Genomic DNA, 8,849 nt, shown 5'->3' with positions numbered 1-8,849 from the left:
AGTATGAAATTGTTGTGTCTGGTAGGCTAGGCACTTTTTATAACTTTTTGGTTAGTACATTAGAAAAATTATAGGTGTTTTGGTAAATTATGCACATTATACAACACTTTTTTATTATGAAAAGGTTAAGTAAGTTGTAAGTAAGTAAGCTGTGGGAGGTTCGGAGCGCATTATAGGTATTTCCATTATTTCTACTGGGAAAAATAGTCTTGACTTACAACCAACTTGAGTTACAACCAGCCAATTCGCGAACGAATTGAGTTCGTAAGTCAAGGGTCCACTGTAATCACCTTTTTCTACCCTCTAAAACCTACACAGTATTTACTACTTGGAAAATGTCCAGGATTAAAACACTTAGAGGATTGTATATAGATAAATAATTAGCATGGAAGGTATCAGTAAAGCCACCTCTAATGGTATTATTACTAGTCTCCATTTGTGCTAAACATGGGCTTAAAATGGGTCATCTCAGATATCTCATAAGACTAATTGTGTGCTATAGATCAGTTTTTATATCGTGGCCCAATAAGACCTCTGTTGCTGTAGATTTTTGTTTCCAACTATTTTTGTAATCAACAGCCTGGTTTTCATTATAAAGATTTTATGCAAAAAAAGTTTTAATACATTTAAATGTATGTCGATTTAGATAATTGAAATGGTAATTGGTAATTTAAAAGATATAGTAAATATCTTGCTAACGTTATTGCAGTAAAAATAATGCATTTTAATGTCATGTGACCAGATTTTCCTCATGTTCCTTGTCTATAAAAAAACAAATAGCTTGTGAGAATTATACGGTCATTGGAGTAGTATTTTCACATGTTCAGAGTACAGTGAAATTCTTACATGCTTGTGATAAATCATGTGTCACTTCAAAAAATAAAAGCACATTTTCTCATGACCATTCATAAAATATAACACACTAGCACATTAGCGTATCTAGGTATTCATAATATTCAGGGATCTTGACATTGTTCTACATATCTGTAAGTCACACAAAGGTCTTGCACTAAACAGTTGTCAATAAGTACCTAAAAATTTAAGATTATTATATTTTACAGTAAATATAATCATGCTATTTGCAGAACCAAAGAATTGCAGGACACAATCTTGTTAATTTGGTAACTTGAAGTATCACCTAAGCATCATTGTCTTTCAAATGGCCATGCACAGTGTATAAACTCAGCAATGGACAGTGGACTTATTGACTCTAAATGTCTATCCCACAACAGTTTCTACAGTGCTATGGCAATATACTTTTTAAGTTGGAACTGTTAACTACCTAGTTACCTGAGAAATGTCACTCTATAGCACATCACTTCCAATGTTGATCTTGACATTTTAAAATGTTTTGAGTGAGAGACTTTCAGTAAAATGGTTTATAACTGCAACCTTCAGAACTTTCTAACTCACAGTTCTTCCCATGTATTTGAATTACATAAAAGTGTAATTTTTTTGTAGGCTTAACATCTGATTAATTGTTTCTTTTTGACAATGTTGTTTTGGATTTTTTTTTGTTCTTTATTTCACCTTATACAATTTCTTGTATTAGAAATTGGTTAGTTTTCTCATGCACCTTGGGGTCAGAGCGCAGGGTCAGCCATTGTACAGCGCCCCTGGAGTAATTGAAGGTTAAGGGCCTTGCTCACGGGCAATGATGGGGACTTGAACCGGCAACCTTCAGGCTACCAGCGCAGATCCTTAGCCTCAGAGCCACTGTGTCTTAACTGTGTCAGTAAGGCATAAAAATGATTGGAAACCAAAATTAATTATTTTTATATATTATTGCTGTCAAATCCTACAAAAATTAAGTTTGAATGTCTATATTAAAAATAAGTATATATTCAAATGGAGCTTAAACATTCTGAGTGTTTTTGCACATTTCTACTGTATGTGTTGATTTTTATATTTTATTAATATTTTTACTTTTCTGCTTGCTTCTGTAAAGCATGATGTGCTAAAGGCTCATGTTATCCTTCTTAAAAAATACATGTGATAACTGCATCTTTCAAAGAAATGCAACAAGCCCTTCACAAAATGGAGTTCACTGTAAGTGCAAAGTGACATAATCAAAGAGAAGTGGAACTAAGCACAATGTCTTTGCCTATCTGCAGTGCATCTAAGAAAAAGAGACAAAAAATTACCTGTGATTACGCAAATATGGTGATCACAATTATTAATCAGATTTTATTTTCCCTAGGATGGCTTCTTTTTGCTCTAAGAGGACCATACGATGTGATGCTCCTGACTCATTTCTCTTTTATGTAAGTTAAGGTACTCTCTTTACTTGGTTTCGAAATGAAATAACTAATTGCACTAAATGTTGCATTAAAATGATTTTAAGTGTATCGTTCTCCTAAATAATTATTTATTTAGGAGGTGTCCTTATGCAAAGCACCTTACACAAAATGTAGGTATGAAGGGAAAACTACTAAATTAACATACAATACAGAACAAAATAAAGCACAATAATGCATCAGCTACAGTTAGCTCCATGGCAAGAGAAAAAAAATGCAGCCACTATGTGGGATGTGACGATACTTTTTAGCATGGAATGCCAGTTCAGTGCTGCAGGTGGGAGCAATTAGTCAAGGAATAACAGATGATACTAAATTAACTGATTCTCTTTTTTTCCTCCATTGCAATTAAAGCAAATATATAATACAAGTGACCTGAATATATATATAGTTTTTATTAAGCTTCATTGTTTCAAATATTGTGTGTCAAATCAGCAGCCAACTAAAGTGTGGGTTGGCTAAGGTAACTAAAATGAGCATGGATGACACTGAAGAAATGTTTTAAAAAGTCTTTAAAAACAGGATTTGTTAAAACAACACTGATGTTTCTGATGTTCCTTTTGTTAGTGTCCACTGTCTTTTGCTTGGTATAACAGATACCTAAAAGTTCTAGTATAAAAAAGCAGTTGTAAATCACCCAGAGAGACTTGAAAAAGGGTTGGGGGTTCCCAATCCATGTATTCAAAAATTCCTCGAAAAAGAGAAACACAATGTAATTAATAAATGCTCAATGACAGGACTGGTGAATGGGGGAAGTGGCTGCCTTTATAGCTGCTGAGGAAAAAGGGGTGGGTCCAAGGGGTTGGAACCAGAAGTGATGCCAATGGTAATGTAGGTTCTGGAAGTGAAGGTGGAATTAGGCAGGCTTCTGTTCAGAGGATCAGGAGGGGAGAGAGAAAAGGTGTTAGTACATCCCATTATCCCTGATCTGGCATGCCATGTTTGGCCAAGCCTTTTGACTGCCTCCCATGCACTCGTGTGTGACACAGTAAATCAAGAAACTCAGAACAAAAAAATTTGACTATCAGGTTACCACATAGTTGTTTAAAGTTCTGTTCTTACTGAAACTGTAAATCCAAGAACAGAACAGTTGTGTTGAAAAATCTGTCCCAAAAGGTATAATAAATGGTTGTGTTCTTCCAGATTGTTGTACATAAATCCAAAAGATGGAGGCACAGGTGAGATGGGGTATGACCAGGGCCGGATTTAGATGAAAAGAGGCCCTAGGCTATTCCACTTATGAGGCCCTTTCACCTCCCATTTTTAAGTTTGTTCAAATTGCTAACAATTTGAATATAGGCCCCTCTTGATCTTGAGGCCCTAGGCTGAAGCCTAGTTAGACTATAGGAAAATCCGGCCCTGGGTATGACCCCCCCAGATCCTTCACAAATGTTCCATTCATATTGATCCTCTGTTTCACAATAGAGTATTGAGCAATATATTTTGTGCTTTATTAAATGTAATTTTATTTCACATACAATCGTCAATATATTCTTCGCCAATTTCAGTCACTCATATCTTCTATGGAAAATCAAATAATTGTGAATCTGCTTGCCAATTTCAGTGAACTCTATTTGTAAGTATCATAAGAATAAATCAAACAAGCAAGGTAGAATTAATTATTTAAAGAAAATCGAAGTAGGCTTTGAACACTGTCTAATTAGCATTTCAAATGTAAAATGCCCATTTTTGTGTTCTCCAAAATACTGTTGTTAAAGTGCCCATTTTTTCAAGTTAAACTATGATTTAATGCATCTGGACACCAATTCTCAACATTCCCTTTCCTGCATTTACTTTCAACCAAAGCAAAGAAACTTGCTTTCGTATCTTCATACAGCAAACCCATCTCTCAGTGTGCAAAACTTGCTTGGTTTCCATAGAAACATATCTACTTGTGAAGAAATAAAATTCAAGCTTACAATTCCCTGAGGTGTATTGCATTGACTGGCAATCTGACAATCACACACTAGAAGAAAAAAGAAAAACTTGTTAAATTAAAATTGACTAAAGGTTATTTAGCACTAGGTAAAACCACCAAGTTAGTACCACTAGTACCACTGCTGTTGCTCACAAGAGTTGTGCAATAGGTCCCATGAGATGTCTGTTTTATTTCATTTGCCCGTGTTAATAAAATAAATAGGAACCACTCATTAAATGCAATTATCCATCACTTCACTTAAAACACTGAGTAACCCTTAGGAACTGCTTGATGACCATATGTTACTGTAATTCACACTTTAAAGTAGGAATATATAATTTTATTACCAGACATCAAGCCTTTGTTTTAAGCTTTAAATTTGGAGAAAGCAAATAAAAGCATTCATTTATATTCACATATGTTTCACAATTATAGGTCCATAGTAGGGAATCCATTCAGCCTGGGATTCTCGGACATTTTTCATTCCCAGGAATGAAACTGCTGTAATTCCCAGGAAACCGGGAACGGCCAAGCTCGCATATATAGCATGTAAAAGTGTAAAAATTATAGTTGAAAATAATTAAATGTCACGGTTTTTTGGCCCATGGTGTAGTGTTTTGCAGATTAATTTAGTCAAACAGCAGCAATCGTCAGTCTCCCGGCTCCCACTAAGACTGAGTACAGTGGACTGGGAGGAGTCTGCACTCTGCAGCTCACTAATGCCGGCACAGGGTAGACTTTATTGACATCTGTCAGACAAAAGCTTTGAACAGCAACTTGAAATTGCAATGCGTCAATCTGTTGCATCCGCATTATATGTGCCAAGAAACTTGCCATCACAGAATGATGCCAAGAAACTGGATGCATCAGTAAAAGCTGAAACGACGGTGTTTCAGAGCAACGGCAAGCGCGGGCATTGTTTAGAACAAGTGTATCAGTGTCTGATCAGGTAGATCGCGTTGCATTCAAAAAAAATTTTTTTTAAACGTTAGTCTATCATATATCTTCCCTATGGCATTTGCCACTTAATTGACATACAGGGCGGCCAGTCTGAGATCTCTTTCCTTCTAACACACTGGTCATCCCACATGCACCCATACAATCAGATTGTGATTCAGACTACGAATGCCATGAATGTATTTACACCGATCTACATGCTGTCAAATAAGCGAACCACACGCCGTGGCTTTGCCTCTGGCGCTGGCGTGCAGTGAGTGTGTGACGCCTGATGAGCCCAGAATTAGGCGGAACACGTGTCGTGTACTCTTTGTATTATTTGACAGTAAAACTTTGCTATATATATATATATATATATATATATATATATATATATATATATATATATATATATATATATATATATATATATATATATATATATAATTTTTAATGAAGGTAGATCATTTCGACCTGGTCATTTTAAAAGTAGCTCGCAAGCCGAAAAAGTGTGGGCACCCCTGAACTAGATACATATACTTATATGACAGCATGAACTGCTTGAAGATAAGGATAGTCTTTTATTGGTGTCAATATATTGCAGTCGTTTTATTAAAAATAAGTGTCGGTCGTTCTAAAACCGTTCACATGTGAGATGCCCGTGCACTGTGCCATCCCCAGGATCCCGGGAATTTGGGAATCCCGCATGTCATGTCATGGATAAACCCCTCCAGGAATGGATTCCCTACTCCTTTGGGTCAAGTTTGTCACATGCACCTTGAAACCCTGTCTTTCTTGCTTCAAAATTTCTGACTTCTTTAGCTGAAATGTTTACCTTACTCAAAGTTTGAGTTACAAGTAGATATGACCCATCAGTAATTTATGCTATAAGCATTTCTCCTCATTAGAAAAGACTATCACCGGAAACTTTTTTCATAGTAGTTCTTCAGAACTTACAAATATGGTGGTTCTTATGTAAAAATAAAGAAAATAGGAGAGAAGCTTGATACTGGGAAAGCAGGTACTGAAAATAAAGTGTAGCACAACATAATCATTAATTCAACTGAGGTTGCAGCACACATATGCCCACAGCTACACTTGTTCTCACCAAGCCAAATTAAAACCAGAACTTGCAAATCTTTGGGACATTGGTAGAAAAGTTATGTTACATAAAGAACTAGAGAAACTCTGCAGACATATGACCAGCCTCAAGGTATACATCATCATTCCTGTTTATATAATTAAACCAAGGGAGAGAATATAATAAAAGTGTAGTTGGACAAACATTAGAAAGACTTCTGATGTATGTAGTGAATGCATTCCTGTAAACAATGCAGGATTTTATAATTCAGTACATCACATTGGCTCTTGGCCAATGAATAAAGCGGGAGACATTTCTCTAAATCAAAAGCTTAATCCTGTTTGAACTTCCTGTTCATGGACTACTATGATTTTTCTGATGTTTTTATTTTAGCATATGCTTTGAATGTTATGAGCATACGATTTAATAACTGACATATGGATTATGCGACACAAGTAACCTGATAGTTTTTTCAAGGACATTTTATTAAGATTTGTTGTTCAGTACTGGCCTTCCCATGGGCCCCCCTATTGAAGACCCTTTGTATCATAAATTTTGTGATCTCTGTTCTCTATAAAAACATGAGATTAAAAATGTATTTCAGACATCACTATAAACAACACAGGGTAAGTAAATCAAACAAAATGATCATTTTTGCGTATTCCTTAAATGTTGATTGCTTGCAATCAATTGAAAAAAACCCTTTTAGAGGAAAAAAACAAATGATTATTTTTAAAAGATTATTTTTTCTCTTCAAATGGATAATGCTGGCAGCAGGATTGACAGCAGTGAAGCAAAGTCATTATCTTTATTTCAGGGTGGTAGGGTTTATCTTCACTTGTTACTCTTTCCTCAGAAATAAATTGTTTTTCATACAATATTATTAGACATCCTTAAACATACTTAACCAATCATGTTGAAGTATATGTTATTTTTTTGATTAGTCACACTATATATAAGGTAACCATTTACCACAGTAATACATTCATTCACTTTTCCAAATATCAGTATTTCAAAACCTCACTGTTGCAACACTGACCAAAGGAGCACATCCACTTCAGTGCACTTTTGTAACTCTGACCTTAGCCACTAAATAATGCATTAACTGTCAGAAAAAGTGATCATGCTCAAAGACCATGGTAACATTCCAAAAATTGCTAGTATGTTCACAGACATGGTGCATATTTTAATGCACCAAGAAGTTGGAATACTTGGATTTTCCAAGTGGACGCCAGTACAGTTAAACACTTAAAAAATTACTAGACCCCACCTGTTTAATTTGGCTTCTCTTGCTGATAGTGTGGGATTGGGAGTGGGCGGGGGTGGGTGTCATGGATGCTGATTGAATACAGTTGTTTTATAGATTAGTCACTAATCACTGCTTTTCTTTTTCCAGCATTCACTCTGGTGCTCAGTGCCATAGCCACCTAATCAAAGCAGTGTTTCTTACTTACCTGGCAGGGGAGATACCATGATCACTAAGGTGGTTCTCCCAGGTCGAGGCTCATCCATTGCAATCCGGGTGTGCTGAACCCTGAATGCGGGAAACTCGACTGCATAATTTGTGGTAGTGGGGAACTGCGTTCGCGCTCTCCCCTGATTTTTTGATCAAGATCAAGATGGCGCCGACTGGTGTGGCTGGCCGTCTGCTCGTCTCTCTAGTCTATGTTTTAACTTTGTTTTTATGTTTTATTTCATCCCAATGATCACTGTCCTATGATTAGGGAGTCTTTACTTAACATATTTTCTGGCCTACTTTCCTCTCAATTTTCATCTTCTGATTGGATTTTTTGTGAACCTCCACCTTTGTTTTATTCATCTCCTGACTTCTTCACCTGGATGCCGGTGTTCACCTGTATCAGTCAGTTGAATGCTCCTCGGAGACGCAAATGCACTCGCCGCCGTCGTGGGAAAAGACCCGGAATTGCTGTTAAACAACGACGTCTCAAGTCCCAGAGCTTTTTTCCCGATGCCTGCGAGTTGTCTATGACCCATTTTCTCCTGCTCAGGAATCCATCACTGATTCATGGGCGCTGGACACCGGATTTAATTTGTCCATTTCAAGACAGCAGGTTGCGGGGGCATTGCCACTGGTTTTAAAAGTATGTTCTTGTATCGGAGCCTTACAAGGGATCCGTTTAGCAGCTTTGAACTTCAACTTTTCGAAGTGTGCAGCTCCCCTTCTTTGTTGTTTGCCGTGGTTTATAGACCTCCTATAATTAATGATACTTTAATTTCTGAATTCTCTGATCTCATGGCTGATATCACCCTCTCCCATGACAAAATATTTATTGTTGGTGATTTCAACATTCACGTTTGTTGTCAATCGAAACCTTTGGTCAAAGTCTTTTTATCACTATTGGACTCATTTGATTTTATACAGCATATTAATACGCCAACTCACTCTCTCGGTCACTCCCTTGATCTCGTTCTTACTCGTGATATTTCAGTGAATAGTATTGATTTATGTGATTTTTCTTTCACTGATCACTTTTCTGTAATGATGGATCTGCATATTACTGTTGATCTCCCAACTAATTGCCGTCCACTACGCTGCTCGCGCTTTTTAAATTCTTCCATTATATCTGATTTTAAAACCATTTTCTCTAGTCTTTAC

At 36.4% G+C, this 8,849-nt stretch overlaps 1 pseudogene; it reads left to right on the top strand.

Moving 5' to 3' along the window:
• Window positions 1-7,678: 7,678 nt before the first annotated feature.
• LOC120524718 lies at window positions 7,679-7,831 on the top strand (annotated as a pseudogene).
• Window positions 7,832-8,849: the final 1,018 nt, after the last annotated feature.

The sequence above is a fragment of the Polypterus senegalus genome, chromosome 2, assembly GCF_016835505.1.
Source record: "Polypterus senegalus isolate Bchr_013 chromosome 2, ASM1683550v1, whole genome shotgun sequence".
In the NCBI taxonomy this organism is placed as follows: Eukaryota; Metazoa; Chordata; class Cladistia; order Polypteriformes; family Polypteridae; genus Polypterus; species Polypterus senegalus.
This window is presented reverse-complemented; position numbering and strand designations above follow the sequence as displayed.